Source organism: Bombina bombina, chromosome 5 (assembly GCF_027579735.1).
Source record: "Bombina bombina isolate aBomBom1 chromosome 5, aBomBom1.pri, whole genome shotgun sequence".
NCBI classification, from domain to species: domain Eukaryota; kingdom Metazoa; phylum Chordata; class Amphibia; order Anura; family Bombinatoridae; genus Bombina; species Bombina bombina.
Window position 1 is genome coordinate 531,900,029 of NC_069503.1, and position 24,646 is coordinate 531,924,674.

Below are 24,646 nucleotides of genomic sequence, written 5' to 3' on the forward strand. Positions count from 1 at the left end.
ATTTACATGTAAAATAAATCCTAACCTAAGTTATAATTAAACCTAACACTACACTATCAATAAATAAATTAAATACAATTCCTACAAATAACTACAATGAAATAAACTAACTAAAGTACAAAAAATAAAAAAGAACTAAGTTACAAAAAATAAAAAAATATTTACAAACATAAGAAAAATATTACAACAATTTTAAACTAATTACACCTACTCTAAGCCCCCTAATAAAATAACAAAGCCCCCCAAAATAAAAATATGCCCTACCCTATTCTAAATTACTAAAGTTCAAAGCTCTTTTACCTTACCAGCCCTGAACAGGGCCCTTTGCGGGGCATGCCCCAAGAAGTTCAGCTCTTTTGCCTGTAAAAAAAAACATACAATACCCCCCCCCCCAACATTACAACCCACCACCCACATACCCCTAATCTAACCCAAACCCCCCTTAAATAAACCTAACACTAAGCCCCTGAAGATCTTCCTACCTTATCTTCACCATACCAGGTTCACCGATCGATCCAGAAGAGCTCCTCCGATGTCCTGATCCAAGCCCAAGCGGGGGGCTGAAGAGGTCCATGATCCGGCTGAAGTCATCATCCAAGCGGGAGCTGAAGAGGTCCATGATCCGGCTGAAGTCTTCATCCAAGCGGGAGCTGAAGAGGTCCATGATCCGGATGAAGTCTTCTATCAACGGCATCTTCAATCTTCTTTCTTCGGGAGCCATCATCTTCCATCCGACGCGGAACATCCTCTTCTCCCGACGCCTACTAGCCGAATGATGGTTCCTTTAAATGACGTCATCCAAGATGGCGTCCCTCGATTCTATCAGCCAATCGGAATTAAGGTAGGAATATTCTGATCAGACTCAAGTTCAATCCGATTGGCTGATTCAATCAGCCAATCAGATTGAGCTCGCATTCTATTGGCTGTTCCGATCAGATCGGATTGAACTTGATTCTGATTGGCTGATTCCATCAGCCAATCAGAATATTCCTACCTTAATTCCAATTGGCTGATAGAATCCTATCAGCCAATCGGAATTCGAGGGACGCCATCTTGGATGACGTCATTTAAAGGAACCGTCATTCGGCTAGTAGGCGTCGGGAGAAGAGGATGTTCCGCGTCGGATGGAAGATGATGGCTCCCAAAGAAAGAAGATTGAAGATGCCGTTGATAGAAGACTTCATCCGGATCATAAACTTCTTCAGCTCCCGCTTGGATGAAGACTTCAGCCGGATCATGGACCTCTTCAGCTCCCGCTTGGATGATGACTTCAGCCGGATCATGGACCTCTTCAGCCCCCCGCTTGGGCTTGGATCAGGACATCGGAGGAGCTCTCCTGGATCGATCGGTGAACCTGGTATGGTGAAGATAAGGTAGGAAGATCTTCAGGGGCTTAGTGTTAGGTTTATTTAAGGGGGGTTTGGGTTAGATTAGGGGTATGTGGGTGGTGGGTTGTAATGTTGGGGGGGGGGGTATTGTATGGTTTTTTTACAGGCAAAAGAGCTGAACTTCTTGGGGCATGCCCCGCAAAGGGCCCTGTTTAGAATAGGGTAGGGCATTTTTTTATTTTGGGGGGCTTTGTTATTTTATTAGGGGGCTTAGAGTAGGTGTAATTAGTTTAAAATTGTTGTAATATTTTTCTTATGTTTGTAAATATTTTTTTATTTTTTGTAACTTAGTTCTTTTTTATTTTTTTTGTACTTTAGTTAGTTTATTTCATTGTAGTTATTTGTAGGAATTGTATTTAATTTATTTATTGATAGTGTAGGGTTAGGTTTAATTGTAGGTAATTGTAGGTATTTTATTTAATTAATTTATTGATAGTGTAGTGTTAGGTTTAATTGTAGGTAATTGTAGGTATTTTATTTAATTTATTGATAGTGTAGTGTTAGGTTTAATTGTAACTTAGGTTAGGATTTATTTTACAGGTAATTTTGTAATTATTTTAACTAGGTAGCTATTATATAGTTCTTAACTATTTAATAGCTATTGTACCTGGTTAAAATAAATACAAAGTTTCCTGTAAAATAAATATAAATCCTAAAATAGCTATAATATAATTATAATTTATATTGTAGCTATATTAGGATTTATTTTACAGGTAAGTATTTAGCTTTAAATAGGAATAATTTATTTAATAAGAGTTAATTAATTTCGTTAGATTTAAATTATATTTAAGTTAGGGGGGTGTTAGTGTTAGGGTTAGACTTAGCTTTAGGGGTTAATGCATTTATTAGAATAGCGGTGAGCTCCGGTCGGCAGATTAGGGGTTACTGTTTGAAGTTAGGTGTCGGCGATGTTAGGGAGGCAGATTAGGGGTTAATACTATTTATTATAGGGTTAGTGAGGCGGATTAGGGGTTAATAACTTTATTATAATTGCGGTGCGGTCCGGTCAGCAGATTAGGGGTTAATAAGTGTAGGCAGGTGGAGGCGACGTTGAGGGCGGTAGATTAGGGGTTAATAAATATAATATAGGGGTCGGCTGTGTTAGGGGCAGCAGATTAGGGGTACATAGCTATAATGTAGGTGGCGGCGCTTTGCGGTCGGCAGATTAGGGGTTAATTATTGTAGGTAGCTGGCGGCGACGTTGTGGGGGGCAGGTTAGGGGTTAATAAATATAATATAGGGGTCGGCGGTGTTAGGGGCAGCAGATTAGGGGTACATAAGTATAACGTAGGTGGCGGTCGGCAGATTAGGGGTTAAAAAAAATTAATCGAGTGTCGGCGATGTGGGGGGACCTCGGTTTAGGGGTACATAGGTAGTTTATGGGTGTTAGTGTACTTTAGAGCACAGTAGTCAAGAGCTTTGTAAACCGGCGTTAGCCCAGAAAGCTCTTAACTACTGACTTTTTTCTGCGGCTGGAGTTTTGTCGTTAGAATTCTAACGCTCACTTCAGACACGACTCTAAATACCGGAGTTAGAAAGATCCCATTGAAAAGATAGGATACGCAAATGACGTAAGGGGATCTGCGGTATGGAAAAGTCGTGGCTGAAAAGTGAGCGTTAGACCCTTTTTTGAGTGACTCCAAATACCGGCGGTAGCCTAAAACCAGTGTTAGGAGCCTCTAACGCTGGTTTTCACGGCTACCGCCAAACTCCAAATCTAGGCCATGGGAAGGAAAGTTAAACCACAGTTCCAGCATCTATTCAGGCAGTGTACATACACACTTGCCGTAAGAAAGACGAGGCCGCAAGGAAGACGGTGATGTCATGAGACACGGATGACAGTGTCAGTACATGGCACTACGCTGCTCACAGATCAGCCTACAACCTGTTCGGGTGCATAACAAGGCACTTGGAGGAGGCAAAATAAGAGTGGCCACAAGGGTGAGAAGAGACTTATTTTCATACTGTTTATTTGCTAATTGAACAACAGAGATATTTACCTATTGTGCGGTGTGATACTTATGTTAAACCGGCATTGATTTGGATCTGACTGTGAACGGTAATTTGCCTTATAATGCCATAATTGCCTTTAGCTGGAGTGTGGGTTTCTATTAATACTCTATTGCTCAGCGGATAGGGACAAACAAGTTTGAGGCTGACCCATTTGTTCTCATTTGACATTATTATTATTAATCACTCTAATCAGCCTCCAAGCCATTCACTACGCTAGCCTAATATTGACCCTTCTCTATCAAAATTCAAAATACAAGAGAAAGACATTAGCGTTAACCATTTGAGCTTTTGACAGTATTGCTCTAAGCTGATGTCTCTTATTTAGATAGAACATAGAGTATTATACAGCAGAGGTAGCATGGCCCAGCATTTTTATCCCATGCAAACAGTAGTCAATCTGGAGGGGAACAGACCCAGTTTGGAGGAAACTTTTGAAAATAAGTTAAATCTGTTTGATATATCAGATGTCTTCATGGCAATGGAGACAGTACTCACCAAAGAATATAAATTATGGTGGGATAAACAAACTTTGGAAAAATACATATCACTTGGCATGGTCCCTAGAGGCCTTTGTATAAAAAAATTGCCTGCATTTATTACTACAGATGATGTTTATCGCAGAATGGAACACCATACGGACTGAATGCTCCTTGAGGTTGATGACACTCATTATACAGCATAAAGAAGCCAAGCTAGTGGAGGCTATGGATAATATAGAGAGTGTCCAAAAAGACCTTAATACCTTTATGGAGCACAAAGACTATTCTAAACTAGACAATATTCTACAAATTACAGTGGATAAGACCAAAAAAGAACTGGACATCATAAAGTACAAGAAATACTCTAGAGATGTAGAGGACAATAAAACCAACAGAGTTTATAATTGGAACCCCAAGAGGAATGCAAGGAACAGGAAGCATGGCAACAAAAGATCCAACAGCCAAAAGAAGATAAAAAGCCCCAGAAAAGAGTGTCCTTCTCAGATACAGATCCAGAATCCAATGAGGATGATGACCTCCAGGATTTTGTGACTTTTATGTCTAGTGGACAATCCTCTGATGATGAAGAAGAATTGCTTGTAACTAATGCACCACATTTGCATCCCCCTTCTTTACTGCCCACTTTGCCTAGCTCTGCATTACACTGTACACCCATTACAGAAAATTTGGAATCTAACAAATCCAGAGAGCAATTAGGTTTAACAGCGATCCTAAAGAAAATCAGATGTCCCTAAGCCACCTAGGGGTAATAAGTATAAGAAAGCTCATGTAGTGCAGGTAGCAGATGGTACCATAGGTCAACAGGTTTTTCAGCTAGCCAAGGGACAAAGAGAAGAAGGAGGAGGAAGAGGATCTGCAAGGCAAGGGACACAGAGGGATCAGTAGCACCTGAGGAGAGGCAGGCAGGTCAACAAGTACAGAGATCCAATATCATAAATCTATCTAGCATCCCCTTAACCAAATTAGAATAGGAGGTTTTAAGCTTGGTTCTTAACTTTTCCCTACATCAAGGTTTAATGTTTTTGACACCTTAATTGATATAAATAGATTTATACGGGGTCTAACATTAAATAAGTTTTATCAACTTAATCCCTCAGTAGAGAAGGAATTTTTTGTTCCTGATACTAGTGCACAACATGATTATCTTAATCCAACTGAAGATAGGGATTTCTTGAAGTTACATCTATTAGAATCTGAAAGTCTGGCAGATGAAGTTTTAGTGGGTAGTCACACAGGCTTCAAGCCTAAATCTATTTTTTACACTACACAATGTAGGGGTCAAATATTGGAGTCCTTTCATAAAAGGGTGGAGGAGCATCTCCTTAAATTGGAGAAGGAAGAATCAGAAACCAGGTTTAGGGACAAGGACAACTTAACACCTAAACAAAGATTGGCCCTTAAAAAAACTACAAGAAAGGGACAACATAATCATCAAGCAGTCCAACAAGGGGGGCTCCATCGTGGTATTGGACAAGTCCTATTATATTATGGAAGCAGAAAGGCAATTATTGGATAGAGAAGTATATTCCAGATTGCCTGGGGATCCTACGCAACACTTTGGAGCCCTCCTTTTGGATTTACTTGATGATGGTAGACATAAGGGACTGATAGATAATGAAACATTTGATTTTTTAAATGTTAAACATCCAGTAGTTCTGATATTTCATCACCTCCCCAAGGTCCATAAGTCCTTGGAGGATGTGAAAGGACGTCCTATTGTTTCATGAATTGGATCTCTTTTTGAGAACCTATCCAATTGGTTAGAATCTTTATTACAGCCTTTAGTGTATGGGTTACCATCCTATCTGAGGGATACAAAGCACCTTTTGAGATTGATGCACAACCATACCTGGAATGGCAATATGGGCTGGCTTACAGTTGATGTGGTCAGCCTGTATTCAACCATCCAACATGACAAGGGGATAGAAGTCACAAAATATATGCTGGATAAATTCAGAGCTTATAATGCTGACCTTAAAGAATATATTGTGAGAGTGTTAGATCTTTTGCTAACACACAATTACTTTGAATTCTCAGGGAGTTTTTATCTACAAAAACGAGGGACAGGGCACCAGCCTATGCCAATATTTTCATGGGCTGGTGGGAGTTGACATACCTATATGCAGATCAGAATCCCTTCCTAACATCCATCACCAGCTACAAATGTTATATTGATTACCTCCTCTTTGTATGGTCTGGCACTCAGGAAGATAGAGAGGCCTTTTGCAATTATCTCAATAGCAATGAGGTGGGCCTAAGTTTTACTACCAGTTTTGATAAAATTCAAATACCTTATTTGGACGTTATTTTGATAGGACTGCCCATGGAAAATAGGGTTAGTAAATCATTATATGTCAAGCCGATAACATCTAACACATTCCTACATGCTAAAAGTTGCCACTCCAAGCATACTAGCTATGGGATAGCAAAGGGACAGTTTCTAAGGTTGCAATGGAATTGCTCAGAGGATTACAGCTTTTGGCAAGAGAGTGAAACTCTCACACACAAATTCCTTGAGAGGGGTACAATAGAAATACTGTATTAAGAGCTCTTAATGATGTCTCACAGAAAGATAGGTCTATTTTGCTTGAAGGCGTAAACAAACAAAAGCCGGCGAGGAATAAGCCCACATTCGTGACTACATTTAGCTCACAATATTACGCAGTCTGTAAAATATTACGGAAAAATCTGCCAATTTTATTGGCAGATGACATTCTGAAGGATGAAATCAAGGAAGGTTGCTTCTGCGTTCCAAAACGCAATGTAACAATTGGGAACCAAGTATCCCCTTCCTTACTTAAGAAACCTAAACCAAAGAGTAGTTGGCTGTCATAGAAAGGGCATTATAAATGAGGCAATAGTACATGCAAGGCCTGCAGATATGTTACCATAAGTAAGACCTTCCAATCTACAGCCACTCAAAGAGTTTATTCACATTTTCACTGCACTAATTGTAGATCTACGTTCATCATCTACTTGATCACTTGTTTAACATATGACAAGCAGTATGTAGGTTGTACCTCTCGAGAGGCTAGAGAGAGGATACGAGCACATCTCAGTGATATTGAGCGAGGCAATTTAACTACAGGGGCCACCAAGCATTTTGTTGAAGTTCACCATGGAGATGTGAGAGACTTTACATGGGCAGTCATAGATCAAATTCCAAAGAGGCCCCGGGTAGGTGATAGATCCAGAGATCTCCTCAAAAAGGAGGTCTTTTGGATCTTCACCTTGGGGGCCAGACAACCATCAGGTCTAAACATGGAAACAGATCTGATTAATCATTGGTAAATCAAGTTGATATCTTCCTTTATAATAAAAAGAAGTTAATAAAAAGAAGTTAATATGATGATCCACTTTGGATGCTGGGGGGGAAAGAATAGTTCCTTATCTTATATATTTGGGAAATGTTGTTCCCCATTGCACAAGTGGACCAGCCTCCAAGTACATAATAGGGATCTAAGAAATTAGCTTTAGTTTCATATCTGAACTTAACAATCTACAGGGGTTAGATCTTAATAATAGTAAAAACAAAAGACAGGGTGCTTAGCTTTTAGACTTTATCTGTTTAGCTTAGCAATACAGTGAAACTGTCATTTTGGTTATAGATCCGCCTATTTAATATCTTAGAGGACATTATATTGTGGGTAATTAAACAGATTGCACCATGATAGCCATTACTATAAAACTATAAAAATAAAAATGAAATGGCTATTTTGGGGACATATGATAAGAAATATGTAATTCCTAGTGGTTGAATCATCTGTTTCTTTGCCCACTTTTGTCCTTAGATATCTTTATATATATATTCATATATTTATGTGTTAATGTATTCATATACTTAAAAGATAAGATAAGGAGCTCAGGTACTTGTATATTGTATATTACATACCTTTTAAGGTGAATTAACCAGCAGGGAGCTGTCCTCCTGCCCCCCCCTCCCCCACCACTTTGGCTATTGGTCAGCAGGAAAGGGCCTCAACAACAAATTACAAGTTAGGTAAGCCTCTATAAGTTTGTATAGGAAGAATGGGCAGTATGCAGTCTATGAGTAAGGCTCCATAGGAGCTGAAACGCGTCAGACAAGCCCATTCTAGTGCCCTAACATTTTGGCCATAGCTACACTCTATACTTGCACATTTCCGCTTGTATTGCAGTGCATTTTGCTGTTTTTACATACGCTATATTTTCACAATAAAGGATTCCTTGTTTTGAGCTGCTGTCCGGACCTCTTTTCTTTTTTTTTATATATATATCTATATATATATATATATATATATATATATATATATATATATATATATATATACATATACACACACACATATAAACACAATGGGCAAGATTACAAGTAGTGCGGCAAATCAGTTGCAAAGATACCGTGCGCGGTATGGCTTTTTCACATTTGAGGTTGTGCAGCTATTTTAAGTTATTTTGCGTGCGCGTTAAGCCGCGTAATGCAAACAGCCAAATTGCGTGTGCGTCCACGTATTCCCCATAGAAGTCAATAGAGAAGACAAATAGAAAAAAAAACACCCAAAAACCCTAATATGTTGCACAAAGCCCTTGACGTATTCTCCTCGAAATGCGATTATTTCATATTGCAAAAATGTTTATTTATAAATAAATATTTCTCTATATATGAGATTATTTTTGGACTGATATATCTATTTATAGCAAGATATGTATTTGAACATATATATTTCTAGATATCTCAAGATCTACTGTATATGTGAATATCTCTTTGAAAATCCCTCTTAGATATTGTTTAATATGCATAAGATTGTAATGTAAAATTTTTTCATTATCTTCATTGTTAAACATATCTCTATATAAATCCATGTATGTGTATGTATGTCAATGTAAAATCCCTGGATCAGCTTTTTTTCCCCCCAACACCCAGGATCTCGTATCTTTGAGCCCTTATAACTTTTGAGTGCAACATTTTATTTAAATAATTTTTATTAGACAGTGTTAATATGAGTGTAAGTGTACTTTGTAATGTATTTTTTAAGTGTTTCGTGAAACTTTTATGTTGCTCAAAACTGTTAACTACAGCTCTTTGGGAGTGGAAATTATTGTTTGTTGCGTAAAAGGCAAATGTGCACACGCAATCGCGATTGTTCAAAATGTTGGAATTCTGTAAAAAAAAATTAAATTCTTTTTATCGAGAATCTGTTTTCTGGATACAACATATTGTTCAACAATAAAAAAACATTGACATATGCAAACATGGGTATGTTAGTCTAGGTTACAGATTCAAAATTTTCCTTTTAACATAGTACTGTTATAAACATTTCAAAAGAAAAATTAGTTGTTGTGACATATCACATAAACCTTTTCGTCACAATTAAACAAAGGAAATAATAAATAATAATAAAATCTCCATTTAAAAACTGTTGATTTTTTGCCTGCTGTTATTACACTAATTCTAGGTCAATTAAAGGGACAGTCAACACCAGAATTTTTGTTGCTTAAAAAGAAAGATAATCATTACCCATTCCCCAGTTTTTCATAACCAACACTGTTATAGAAATTCACTTTTACCTCTGTGATTACCTTGTATCTATGCTTCTGCAAACTGATCCCTTATTTCAGATCTTTAGCCAATCCGTGCTCACCCAGGGTAACTTCACGTGCATGAGCTCAATGTTATCTATATGAAACACATGAACTAATGCCCTCTAGTGGTCAAAATGCATTCAGATTAGAGGCAGTCTTCAAGGTCTAAGAAATTAGCATATAAACCTCCTAGGTTTAGCTTTCAACTAAGAAAACCAAGAGAACAAAGCAAAATTTGTGCTAAAAGTACATTGGATAGTTGTTTAAAATTACATTGCCTATTTAAATCATGAAAGTTTTTTTTGGAACTTGACTGTCCCTTTAAAGATAAAAAAACCCATTTATTTAATTGGTCTCTGCTTCATCCTCCAAAAGGGGGCTGAAGTTTGGTAAGGTTTTTAATGTATTCATCCCACAACACCAGCATTTCAATGAAACTCTCTCTATTACCATTTTTGAATGAGCTATACCCCTCTAATTCAATCCATTCTGAAACTTTGTTTCTCTGCATTGCTAGTTTAGGAACTTCATGTGACTTTCCAATTCTTAGCAATTAGGATTTTTGCGCTATTTGTAAGAATTTGTAAGAGTGGGATAAAGTATTTACTGGGAAGACGCACTGATTTGTTTAAAAGCCATATCTGAGGGTCAGGAAGGAGAAGAATCTGTAGAATATGCTCAATTTCATTAATTATATTATACCAGTAATGGTTGATTTGTGATTACCCCCATCACATATGCCCCATTCCACTTCCTACATGTCCACACCTCCAGCATCTATAAGTAGTAGTGGGAAACAATTGGTGTAATTTTCTAGGGGTCCTGTACCAGCAATGTAATATTTTATAGTTAAGATCTAAGATAGAAGCCGAGGTGGATGACTTTTTAGTGTTAGGGAACATATTATAGCTGCTGTTTGTGGGAGTATAATTATGCCTAATTCTCTTTTCCACATTTCTATTGAGTATGGTAAGTTCCCTGGGAGAGGTTGTGTAAGGATTTTGTATATGATAGATAGGGTGTGTTTTACTGGGCCCTTGGTTAGATATAATTTTTCTATATTTTTAGGAGAGTGGGTCATATTACGGGTCTGTTTGTGAGTAGTAATGTAGTCTCCTGTATGAGAACCAGTTCCATGCCCAACTGTGCCCCCTTTCTATTAGTTAATTTTGCGTGCAGATCGTACCATTCGTGGTTATGTGATAAATGAGTGTGTTTTGGTACAGAAGTTCTGTGATGTGTTGGCTCTTTAGTGTAAGTAACACAAAACCTACATTATTGGTTAGTGAGGTCAAGGGCCCGGGGCTGGAGGACAAGCACGGGTTAAGCTTTTTTGCTAAAACCCATGGGTGTACGGTTTCTTTTGTAATGGGATTTGTTATCAGTTTGGTTTCCCTTGAGAAGGAAGGGCTCCAACATAAGCTTGCAAGCATCAAATCTTTTCTAATGTTTTCCTCTAATATAACCCATCTCTTCTGGTCCCCGTGTATTCTCAAATCCAGTATCCTCTGTAAGAATATGAAAGTCCTATATGCTTCTAGAATGGGTATTCCCAGTCCACCTTGATTTTTAGAAAGTGACATGGTATTTTTATTAATTCTGGGCAGTTTTCTTTTCCATATATAGAAGCTAAATTGTTGCTAAATCTGTGAAATATATTTTGGCGGTAATGGGATCGGTAATGCTTGCATTATATATAGCATTCTTGGGAATATGTTCATCTTTATGGTGTTTATACATCCCATCCATTAGTTTTTGTGAACCGCAGAATGAGAGATCACACGTTATTAATGTTTTTATGGGGATATAATTTGTCTGAAATATTGTATCTGGTGAATCAGTCAGTAGAATACCCAGGTATTTTGTTGCACTACTTAAAAGGGGACTGGGTTTTAATTGTGTGTTCTGGTTGTCGGATAGGCACATACCTAGTATTTCTGACTTGTTTTGGTTGACTAAAAAGTTAGATAATTTGTGGAAAGTGCGTAGTCCTGTCAATAAGTTTGGAATTGAGTTTTCTGGATTTGTGAGGGTAAAAAGGATATCATCCGCAAACAGTGATAATTTATATTTTTCTTGGTTTAAAGGACACTGAACTCAATTTTTTTCTTTCATGATACAGATAGAGCATGTAACTTTATCCTATTTTCAATTTTTCTTCGTTCTCTTGCTATCTTTATTTTAAAAGCAGGAATGCAGATCTTAGCAGCCAGCCCATTTTAGGTTCAGCACCATGGATAGCGCTTGCTTATTGAAGATACCCACCAGTACAAGCATAACCCAGGTTCTCAACCAAAAATAGGCCAGCTACTATGCATCACATTCCTGCTTTTTAAATAAAGATAGCAAGAGAAAGAAGAAAAATTGATAATAGGAGTACATTAGAAAGTTGTCTAAAATTGCATGCTCTATCTGAATTATGAATGAAAAAAAATGTGGGTTTAGTGTCCCTTTAATGGTGATCCCTGTAACTTCTGGGTAATTTCTAATGTATGTTGCTAAAGTTTCTAATAGGCATGCAAATAAAAGGGGCGATATGGGGCATCCTTGACAGGTGCCATTTGTGATGGGGAGCAGAGGGGATAATATACCATTCACACAGATTTGAGCACTAGGGGAAGCATAAAGTTAAAATATACGCTTTAGAGTTGTAGATTCAAAGCCAAAGGCTTGAAGTGTAGCTTTTAAAAAAGGACCAATTAACCCGGTCGAAAGGCCGTTTCAGCGTCTGTGGATATTAGGACTGATGGAATGCTCTTATTTTTAATATACCAAATTAGGCGTAGATTGTGAATGGTATTGTCCTTTGCCTCATTGCTGGGGACAAAGCCTACCTGGTCTCTATGAATTATGCTAGGAAGGAGACTTTTAATTCTATTTGTCATTATTTTTGTGAATATTTTAATGTCCGTATTTATTATGGATATCGGGCTTTAATTAGTAACTTAGTCTAGGGATTTTTGGGTTTGGGTATTACCGTTATTTGAGCTTGTAGCACTGAGGAGGGGAATTACCTCAAATTTGGAATAGTAGTTGTTAACGAACCCATCATGTCCTTGGGCTTTACCATGGGGTAAATCAGAGAGGGCTTCAAGAAGCTCCTCCTCTGTGTAAGGGGTCTCAAGGTCATCAACTTGTTCTTTGGTTAATCTAAGAAGGTTTAGTTGGGTTAGGTATTTTGCTATGTTGTCTGGGTCAGGCTCTGGGGATTCCTCTTTGATGTTATATAATTTAGCATAATAGTTTTTGAATGCTTTCCCAATGTCTTTAGATGAGGACCACAATTTCCCTAAATGTTCTTGTATACCCATGACTCTTTGTATGTTCTCTTTTTTTAACTCAGTAGAAACACAATGCCCAACCAGAACTCAAAATCAGTATCTGTAATAAAATACTAAAAATGCAAGGAAGCTTACTGGATTTTTAAGCTAAAAACCCAGGTACCTCTTGGATATAATTCTGAACACGATATAATAAACTGTTGGTTCTAGGTTATAGTTCCATAAGTTCACTTAAGGTCTATTGATGTTGAGGGCTGTATCAACTGCACCAATGATTTTGTGGTGTACTTGATAGAATGCTCTGAGCACAAAAATCAATATATTGGGATGGCTACTTGTGATGTTAGGACACGCATTAGAGAGCATCTCACATATAAAGAAAATGAGGTACCCTGTTCTGCTCTAGCTAAACATTTTATTGATGAGCACAATCAAGATGTTAAGATGTTTCTACTGATTTCCATTAGCCTCGGAAGTTTTCAGATGGAGAGGAGTGTTGTAGCTGACAGCTTGGGTAAGTGGATATATAATGCAGCAACATCTGAGATGAAGAAGTGGAAGGTGATGGGTGCCACATCACACTATTAATTCTTTGGAGTGTGCGGGATAAGATCCAACCCCAGGTCAGAGCCGGGTTAAGGCTATGTGGGGAAGTGCGCTCAGAGATTACCAGTAACTGGGAGTAGATGTAGGCTGAAAACCTGTGCAGGACCACTGAATGTGATGTTTTTTAATTGTGCTACCCTCTATGCTGTTCGCCTCCGTGGGATATAAATTATCAATCTGTCTGATATAGTCTGGAATATTTTATTACAGATACTGACTTTGAGATCTAGTAGGGCATTGTGTTTCTACTGACTCTAATCTTTCCTCTTGCAACCAGAACTTGTGGTATTGTTGGATATGTATATGTAAATCTAATTAGATATAAACTGGTCATCTAAAGAGTATCCTGCTTTGGTCTAAGGATACAGTTGAGTAGAGCCTATAACTCGCTTAATTGTTTATTACAAAACTGGATACACAGCCGCATAATGACTATTTCTCACTCCAGACAACTTCAGACAGTTGGAATATTGATAATTTGGACTTGGAAGAATTATTTAATACTGACACTGATAACATCAAGCTAACAGATTTATTCCAAACCATGGAAAGATTAAAAACAAAGGAACAGAGACTATGCCTAGACAAATGTTTGTTTGATAAATATATTGAAAGAGGAATGATACCAAGAGGTTTAAGGCTGCAGAAATTCCCAACTTTTGAAGTGTTCATAGCAGAATGGAACAAAGTGTTAACTGAATGTTCACTGCACCTCATGGGACTGCTGGTTAAATATAAGATAGAGCAACTGTTAAAAGTAAAATATGAAATTGTAAGAATTCAGTCTGAATTGAATAAGTTCAAAGAGATATCTGAATACGCTAATTATGACACCTTACTCCAAGAAGCAGTTGAAGAGGCTAGACAGCTTATTATTAACTCTAAGCATTCTAAATTTGTAAGGGATAGTAAGGACTACACTAGTGATAGGGTTTATTTATGGACTAAAAGTCCTAGGAGACTCTTCAGAAGGGGTCAGAAAGGTAATCCCAATGAAGCCCCTGAGACAAGTTTAACTGAGAAAAAAAAAACAGGAGATGGCGTAGACAGAAAAAGAATAAGAACAAAAGGTCACCTTTATTGATGTAGATTAAACAGATGAGGATGATGATTCAGCATCAGGGACAGATCTAATAACATCAGATGAATTTTCTCAATCAGAAATAGATGAATTACCCATAGAGAACCCCAGGGAAATGAATGAGTCAGGTACTAGTGCAGAACAGGGAGCTAGACCAAAATAAATAGTAAGCAATAAAGTTGTGACCAAAAATAATTATTATCAGCCCAAGCAACAGGTTTTTCAAAAGGACCAGGATGCAGCCAAAGGCGGAGGGAAGAAAACAGGTATAGAGAGTCACAAACCACATCAAAACATATACCAATTGAGACAATCAAGCTTGAAAGAGAAGATGGAGCGGTTTTGAATTTGTCATCTTATTCCTTAAGCAATATGAAAACAAAAGTCTTAAACTATGGGTTGGGATTTTGTCCCAGTGCTAATTTTAATTTATTTTAAACCATATTAGATCTAAATAAATTCATTAGATCTCTAACTCTGAGGAAATTTTTAAAAAATGGATACAGCATCAGAGGGCTTGGATTCTGTTAGCACACAAACACTAGATCGGAAAAAGGGAATAGCATAGTGGTGTGTGATAGGGTCTGGTATGTTTCTGAGTCCAAAAGGCAGCTTAATGATGAAACTGTTTACCAAAAGCTATCTATGAATCCAACAGTACATATACAAAGAAAGATACATTCCATTTTGGATGAGGGACTAGAAAATGGTCATATGGATAGAGCTACATTTGATAGCTTGTTTGTTGAATTCCCTAGGGTCCCCATTTCTTATCACTTGCCCAAAACGCATAAAGGGCTAAGTGATATAAAGGGGAGACCAATTGTCTCTGGACTAGGTTCTGTTTTAGAGCCCCTTTCTAATTGGGTGGATGATATTTTGCAACCCTTATTTCAAAAGCTAGAGAGTCATTTGAGAGACACAAAACATGTCTTAAACATCTTTAAAGATTTTGTATGGAAAGAAACATACAGCTGGCTAACAGATGTGATGTAGTCTCCTTATATTCTACTATCTCACATGACTGGGGTTTAAGAGCTTTTCCCTATTTCCTTGAATTAGAAGGAATTTTTGACAATGAATTTAAGATGTTTGTGTTGGATGTGATTAAGTTCCTCCTCAAGCACAAATATTTTGTGTTCAAGGAGGAATATTATCTACAAAGGCAAGGTACTGCTATGGGGGCCCAAACTGCGCCCTCATATGCAAACCTTTTCATGGGCTGGCTTGAACAAAGTATGGTACAAGGAAGTGATAATCCATTCAGAAGTTCTATAATCCTTTATAAAAGGTTTATAGACGACCTGATTATGGTCTGGGATGGAGACAAAGAGGGTCTGAACTTTTTGTTTCATTTCTGAATAGAAACACAATAGGCATGAAATTTACACATGAGTGGAATAAAGATAAAATTAACTATCTAGATATAGTGCTAATGGGAGACAGTACTAGACAAATAGTCAACACTGACCTATATAGAAAACCTATAGCAGGAAATGCCCCTTTACACGCAGCCAGCAATCATCCTCAGCATGTAGAGCTCCACATTCAGCGAGGTCTGTCGGACATGATCCGCAATGTCAGATCATGTCCGACAGGCCTTTCATTAATAGGCCCCTAGATTTTAATCAGTGGAATTAGAGTATCTTTAGAAATATAAATAACTGGAACAAATTAAAACATTACATTGTTTTTTATTTAGGACATAGTTAATGGGCAAGTTTGCAATGGATTGCTATTTTAAGTTGTTCACAGTTCAGTGATTGAATTTACTCTTCTACACTACAGTGAATATAATATGAAATGCCTGTCAAACTGATAAGGGCCAGTCATTTTACAATGCTTTTAGACTTGCAGAAAAAGTCTGTAACATTAAATTGCTATTTTAAAGATATCATGGTTTGTTCTACTTCAAGCATTAAATCATTGGATGTGCGTTTGCACAAAGTAGTTTTGACATTAGTTTAAATGATTTTTTTCAATGGGTAATACCGTTATGCTGCCTTATACATTGTAAGTTGCATAATTTATTGGCTGAATAAATGTAAATTGTAGAATGAGACGTACTGTTACATACATTTCCTATTATCTAACTGACTGTATATTGCAAGAACCAAGACACAATCAGTATATCAAATCAAGCCTTTGCATTAGGATTCCTTTAAATTCTATTTGTTAGAACTATATAATCTATCCCTCAACTGTTATGTATAGGTTTTTAATTACATTGTGAAGACTCTTTTTTATAGACAGTAAATATCTTAATACACATTAATATATAGAAAGGTACAAACTTAGGTTTATTTAAAGGGACAGTCTACTCCAAAATGTTTATTGTTTAAAAAGATAGATAAAGCCTTTACTACTTATTCCCCATATTTGCATAACCAATATTGATTCAGACACAGCATGTATTTTTAAACTTTCCAGTTTACTTCTATTATCTAATTTGTTTTCTTCTCTTGCTGTATTTAGTTTAAAAGGATACCTAGGTAGGCTCAGGAGCTGCTAATTGGTGGCTGCACATATATGCCTCATGTTATTGGCTCACCCAATATGTTTACTAGCTCCCAGTAATGCATTGCTGCTTCTTCAACAAAGGACACCAATAGAATGAAGCAAATTATATAATAGAAGTAAACTGAAAATTTGTTTAAAATTGCATTTTCTATCTGAAGTTTCATGTCCCTTTAATATACTTTATAACATCTACAACTTTAAATCTCTGCTTGTTTTTAAGCCTGTGCAAGCTCAGTCCATTTTATAGGCTTTTTACAGCAAGACAGACAGCCAGATTATGAGTTTTGCGTTATGGCTTGCAAGTTATTTCCACCGCTCACCTTTAATAGCGCTGCTATTACAGGTTTGCAAAAAAACGTCGATATGGCTGCGTTGAGCTCCACACCGCACACAAATACCAGCGCTGCTTTGAGCTGCTGTTACGTGCTCGTGCACAATTTCCCCATAGACATCAATGGGGAGAGCCGGCTAAAAAAAAGCTTAACACCTGCAATCACGGAGTGTAAAGCTCCGTAACGCAGCCCCATTGATGTCTATGGGGAAAGAAAATGTATGTTTAAACCTAACACCCTAACATAAACCCAGTCTAAACACCCCTAAACATCACCGCCACCTACATTACACTTATCAACCCGTAATCTGCTGCCCCAATGTCGCCGCCACCTACATAAATTTATTAACCCCTAATCTTCCGCCCCCACATACCTACACTTATTAACCCCTAATCTGCTGTCCCCAATGTTGCCGCCACCTACCTACACTTATCAACCCTTAATCTGTCACCTCCAATGTCGCCGTCACCTAAATACACTTATTAACCCCTAATCTGCTGTCCCTAACATCGCCGCAACCTACATTACTGTTATTAACCCCTAATCTGCTGCCCCAATGTCGCCGCCACTACACTAAAGTTATTAACCCCTAAACCTAACCCCAAGTCTAACCCTAACGTAACCCTTATCCCCACTAACTTTAACCTAATTAAAATATTTCCAAATAAAAATTTCAATTAATATCTAAATTATTCCTATTTAAAACTAAATAAATACTTACCTGTAAAATAAAACCTAAGCTAGCTACAATATAACTAATAATTATATTGTATCTAACTTATGTTTTATTTTTATTGCACAGGTAAGTTTGTATTTATTTTAACTAGGTAGACTAGTTAGTAAATAGTTATTAACTATTTACTAACTACCTAATAAAAATAAATACAAATTTATCTGTGAAATAAAACCTAACCTGTCTTACAGTTAAACCTAACATTACACTAAAATTAAATAAATTACATTAATAAAATACAATTAACTAAATTACCAAAAAACCCCACTAAGTTACACAAAATAAAAAAGAAATTATCAAACATTTAAAGTTATCACCCCTAATCTAATAGCCCTATCAAAATAAAAAGCCCCCAAAATAATAAAACCGCTAGCCTATACTAAACTGCCAATAGCCCTTAAAAGGGCCTTTTGCAGGGCGTTGCCCACAAAAGATATCAGCTACTTTTACCTGTAAAAAAAATACAAACACCACCAACAGTAAAACCCACCACCCACACAATCAAACCCTCCAAATAAAATCCTATCTAAATAAACCTAAGCCCCCCATTGCCTTGAAAAGGGCATTTGGATGAACATTGCTCTTAACAGGGCATTTAGCTATTTTACATTGTCCAAAACCCTAAGCTAAAAATAAAACCCACCCAATAAACCCTTAAAAAAACCTAACACTAACCCCCGAAGATCCACTTACAGTTTTGGAAGACCAGACATCCATGCTCATCCATCCGGGAGAAGTCATCATCCAAGCAGCAAGAAGTCCTCAACAAAGCCGAGAGAAGTCTTCATCCAAGCGGCAAGAAGTCGTCCTCCAGGCGGGCAGCGGTATTTATCCAGATGGCATCTTCTATCTTTATCCTTCTGACTCGGAGCTGCTCCATCTTCAAGACATTCCAGCCGTACACTGAAGGTTCCCTTTAAGGGACGTCATCCAATATGGCTTCCCTTGAATTCTGATTGGCTGATAGATTTCTATCAGCCAATAGGAATTAAAGGGTAAAAAATCCTATTGGCTGATGCAATCAGCCAATAGGATTGAGCTTTAATCCTATTGGCTGATTGAGCTTGCATTCTATTGGCTGGTTGGAACAGCCAATAAAATGCAAGCTCAATCCCATTGGCTGATTGGGTCAGCCAATAGGATTGACAATCAATACTATTGGCTGATTGCATCAGCCAAAAGGATTTTTTACCCTTTAATTCCAATTGGCTGATAAAATCTTGTATGACGTCCCTTAAAGGGAACCTTCAATGTACGGCTGGCACCGTATGAAGAGGATGAACCGCGCCAGATGTCTTGAAGATGGAGCCGCTCCGCGTCGGAAGGATGAAGATAGATGCCGTCTGGATGAAGACTTCTGCCCACCTGGAGGACGACTTCTTGCCGCTTGGATGAAGACTTCTCCCGGCTTCATTGAGGACTTCTTGTAGCTTGGATGAAGACTTCTCCCGGTTGGATGAGGATGGATGTCCGGTCTTCCAAAACTGTAAGTGGATCGTCGGGAGTTAGTGTTAGGTTTTTTTAAGGGCTTATTGGGTGGGTTTTATTTTTAGCTTAGGGTTTTGGGCAATGTAAAAAAAGTTAAATGCCCTTTTCAGGGCAATGGGGAGCTTAGGTTTATTTAGATATGATTTTATTTGGGGGTTGGTTGTGTGGGTGGTGGGTTTTACTGTTGGGGGGTGATTGCATTTTATTTTGTTTTACAGGTAAAAGAGCTGATTTCTTTGGGGCAATGCCCCGCAAAATGCCCTTTTAAGGGCTATTGGCAGTTTAGTGTAGGCTAGGGGTTTTATTATTGGGGGGGGGCTTTTTATTTTGATATGGCTATTAGATTAGGTGTAATTAGTTTAAATATTTGATCATTTCTTTTTTTATTTTGTGTAACTTAGAGGGTTTTTTTTGTAATTTAGTTAATTGTATTTCATTAATGTAATTTATTTAATTTTAGTGTAATGTTAGGTTTAACTGTAAGACAGGTTAGGTTTTATTTCACAGGTAAATTTGTATTTATTTTTACTAGGTAGTTAGTAAATAGTTAATAACTATTTACTAACTAATCAACCTAGTTAAAATAAATACAAACTTACCTGTGAAATAAAACATAAGCTAGATACAATATAACTATTAGTTATATTGTAGCTAGCTTAGATTTTATTTTACAGGTAAGTATTTATTTAGTTTAAATAGGAATAATTTAGGTATTAATTGTAATTTTTATTTGGAATTATTTTAATTAGGTTAAAGTTAGTGGGTGTTAGGGTTACATTCGGGTTAGACTTAGGGTTAGGTTTAGGGGTTAATAACTTTAGTATAGTGGCAGCGACATTGGAGGCAGCAGATTAGGGGTTAATAAGTGTAGTTTGGTGGCGGCGATTTTGGGGGCAGCAGATTAGGGCGGGGTTAATAACAGTAATGTAGGTGGCGGCAACATTGGGGGCAGCAGATTAGGGGTTAATAAGTGTAGGTAGGCGGGGAAGACATTGGTGACAGCAGATTTGGGGTTAATAATATTTAACTAGTGTTTGTGATGCAGGAGTGCGGCGGTTTAGGGGTTGATATGTTTATTAAAGTGGGGGCGATGTCCGGAGCGGCAGATTAGGGGTTAATAATTTTATTTTAGTGTTTACGATGTGGGAGGGCCTTGGTTTAGGGGTTAATAGGTAGTTTATGGGTGTTTTTTTAGCACTTTAGTTATGAGTTTTATGGTACAGCTTTGTAGCATAAAACTCATAACTACTGACTTTCCGGTGGCGGTACAGATCTTGTAGTTATAGGCTGTACCGCTCACTTTTTGGCCGGACAGGCAAACTCGTAATACCGGCGATATGGAAGTCCCATTGAAAAATGACTTTTTGAAAGGTGCGGTAGTTATATTGCGTGATGGCCAAAAAGGTGTGCGGTACAGCTATACCTACAAGACTCGTAATAGCGGCGGTAGTGAAAAAGCAGCGTTATGGTCCATAACGCAAAACTCGTAATCTAGCTGAGAGTTAGTTAAAGTGTACCATATAGATAATACTGTGCTCACTCCTGTGGAGTTACAAATGAGACTGCACTGCTAAAAGACAAGTCATAAACAGCCTTGAGATAAGGGGGCAGTCTCTAGAGGCTTAGATACAAGGTAATCACAGAGTTAAAAACTATTGTAATATAATCATGTTGGCTGTGGGGATTATCTATATTTTTAAACGATCAAAATTTTGGAGTAATGAATAAAAACCGAGAAGCGCTCAACTTGGGAACGAACAATAGTGTCATGAATTCACCGTTCATCGCCGTGTCGCCGCGGCTCCCGGATCTCTTCTGGGTTCCTACGTCACGTTGCTAGGCAACGTGACGCATTCTCTGACAACCCCTATGACGTGGCGGCCTCTCTCTGCCTTTAAATCTCGGCGGGAGATTTACTCGGTGCCCGTTTGTTCTCTCTTCTGCCGGTCCCTGTCTGAGTGAGTACAATCTTATGAAATCTGACCCTATCCTCCTTGACATTGTTTTTGCCAATGCCTCTTGCTTCCAAATCTTGTTTGCCTGCTAACCTGCCTAAAGGACATTATCATTTGTTTGCGGACACCTGCTTAAAGGGACATTATCTTTGTTTGCTTTAATCCTGCTAATAAGGACATTATCATTTGTTTGCTTACAATCTTGCTTAAAAGGACATTATCATTTGTTTGCTTACAATCTTGCTTAAAAGGACATTATCATTTGTTTGCTGACACCTGCTTAAAGGGACATTATCTTTGTTTGCTTTTAATCCTGCTAATAAGGACATTATCATTTGCTTGCTTACAATCTTGCTTGAAAGGACATTATCATTTGTTTGCTTACAATCTTGCTTAAAAGGACATTATCATTTGTTTGCGGACACTTGCTTAAAGGGACTTTATCTTTGTTTGCTTTAATCCTGCTAATAAGGACATTATCATTTCTTTGCTGACAATCCTGCTTAAAAGGACATTAACATTTGTTTGCGGACACCTGCTTAAAGGGACTTTATTTTTGTTTGCTTTATTTCTGCTAAAAGGACATTATTATTTTGTTTGCTAACAACCTGCTTAAAGGGACATTCTTAGTTTGTTGCAAACCTGCAAGAAAGAAGCATATTCATTTATCCACTATCAACCTGCTTAAAGGGACATAAGCTTTGTTTGTTTCTTTTTTCCTGAGAAAGGAACGCTATCTCCTGTAAATCAATTCTATCCTCAAGAAGATATTTTGAATTACTATTCTTTTGGGAAGTTCTGATACCCTGCTTATTTTGTTTCCTGAGTGGGTCACGTCCTGGATATTTCTCAGTGTGCTAGCGTGTGTTTTAATATCCACGCTAGCAGTTGGGTTAAATCCTGAACTGACTAAATACGTCTGACATTACAAACGGGCCATAAATGGACCCCACTGAATTATCCATGGCTGTGACTCACCAGGGACAGTTACTGGGATCTCATGCTACCCACTTGCAATCCTTGGATACTAAGCTGGATCAAATCACTACATTATTACAGAGCTTGGTTGCTCCTATCCCTCCCAATCCTAACATTGAGGCATCTCCTCCTCCTATTCCCAACAACCAATCACAAGGACATTTGAGTCCTAGGATTCCTCTTCCAGATAAATATGATGGGAATCCTGAAGATTGTAGGGGTTTTATGAATCAATGTCGACTTCACTTTCGTAACAGTCCTACCCTTTTTGCTACTCCCTCATCTCGGATTACATTCCTTATTTCCTTAATGAAAGGAAGAGCTTTGGCCTGGGTATCACCTCTGTTAGAAAAAGATGATCTTATACTTCAGGATGTGGATGCTTTTCTTTCTGTTTTTTCTAACGTGTTTGACAAACCTTTAAGGACTTCCGCTGCTGAAGCTTCTCTATTAGACCTACGTCAGGGTGGTCAATCAGTGTCTCAATATGCCATTGAGTTCCGCACTCTTGCATCTGAAACTAATTGGAATCAGGGAGCTCTTAGAGCAGCTTTTCGCAAAGGACTTTCAGAACGTCTCAAAGATGAATTGGTGTATCGGGAACTTCCAGACTCCCTAGAAGCCTTAATAAATCTTTGCATCAGTCTTGATTCTAGATATCGTGAACGCCAACAAGAAAGAGAAAGAAATCAGAGGTCCTCAACTCGAACTCCTTTTCGTCTGGCTCCTCGTTTTTCTAACCCGGTAACAACTGCCTCTCCTTCTCCTGATCAAGCTGAACCTATGGAAGTAGGAACCATAAAATTAACCGAAACTGAGCGTTTGAGAAGACGTTCTCTTGGCCTGTGTCTATACTGTGGCCTTAAAGGGCATTTATTAAGCGATTGTCCTACCAGGCCAGTAAAAGCCAGGGCTTAACTTCTGTCCAGGGAACTAAGTTAAGCCAAAAACAAGTTCATTCCCTCTATAATAAACTCTTTGTTCCTGTAACCCTTCAATTGGGTGATAACAAGATTCATACCCAAGCTCTTATTGATTCTGGTGCTGGAGGAGTGTTCATTGACTCCACTTTTGTGTCTACTCACACTATTCCCTTACTAAGAAAGAAGTTTTCAGTTTCCGTCTCTACTGTTAGTGGAGATCCTTTGGGTTCCGGACTCATCCAGTTTACTACTATACCCATACTTTTTTCTGTCGGAGTACTTCATTGTGAGAGGATATGTTTTGATGTGATTACTACTCCTCAATTTCCCATAATCCTGGGTCTTCCTTGGCTTCAGTTACATAATCCTACCTTTTCTTGGACCCATGGTGAACTCACCTCCTGGGGATTATCTTGCCATACTAACTGTCTTCAACCACTTACTAAAATACCACTCACTATTGCTCTTACTACCGACACTTCTGTTCCTCTACCTACGCAGTATCAAGATTTTGTCGATGTCTTTTCTAAAAAAGAAGCAGAACGTCTTCCTCCTCATCGTTCATTTGATTGCCCTATTGATCTTCTCCCTGGAGCTCCTTATCCTCGAGGCAAAACTTACCCACTTTCTAGGCCTGAAAATGTAGCCTTGGAAGAATATATCAAAGATAATTTGGCCAGAGGATTCATTCGACCCTCCTCTTCTCCTGTAGGGGCTGGGTTCTTCTTTGTGGGAAAGAAGGATGGCGGACTGCGACCTTGTATCGATTACAGAGGGTTAAATCAAATTACCATCAAGAACAGTTATCCTTTACCCCTAATACCTGAATTATTCACATATCTTCAAGGTTCCACCATTTTTACCAAGCTCGATCTCCGTGGAGCATACAATCTTATCCGTATGCGCAAGGGTGATGAGTGGAAGACAGCCTTTAACACTCGATTTGGGCATTATGAGTATCTTGTCATGCCGTTTGGGCTGTGTAATGCCCCTGCTGTTTTTCAACACTTCGTGAATGAGATTTTTCGGGATTTCTTGAATATTTTTGTTATCATTTACCTTGACGATATATTAATTTTTTCTCAAAACTACCAAGATCATATACATCACGTCAGGAAAGTACTTCAACGTTTAAGAGATAACCATCTATTTGCCAAACTGGAGAAATGTTCTTTTCATCAAAGGTCCATTCCCTTTTTGGGATATGTAATCTCTGAATCAGGATTTGAAATGGATCCAACTAAACTCTCTGCCATTTTGGAGTGGCCTAAACCTGATTCTCTTAA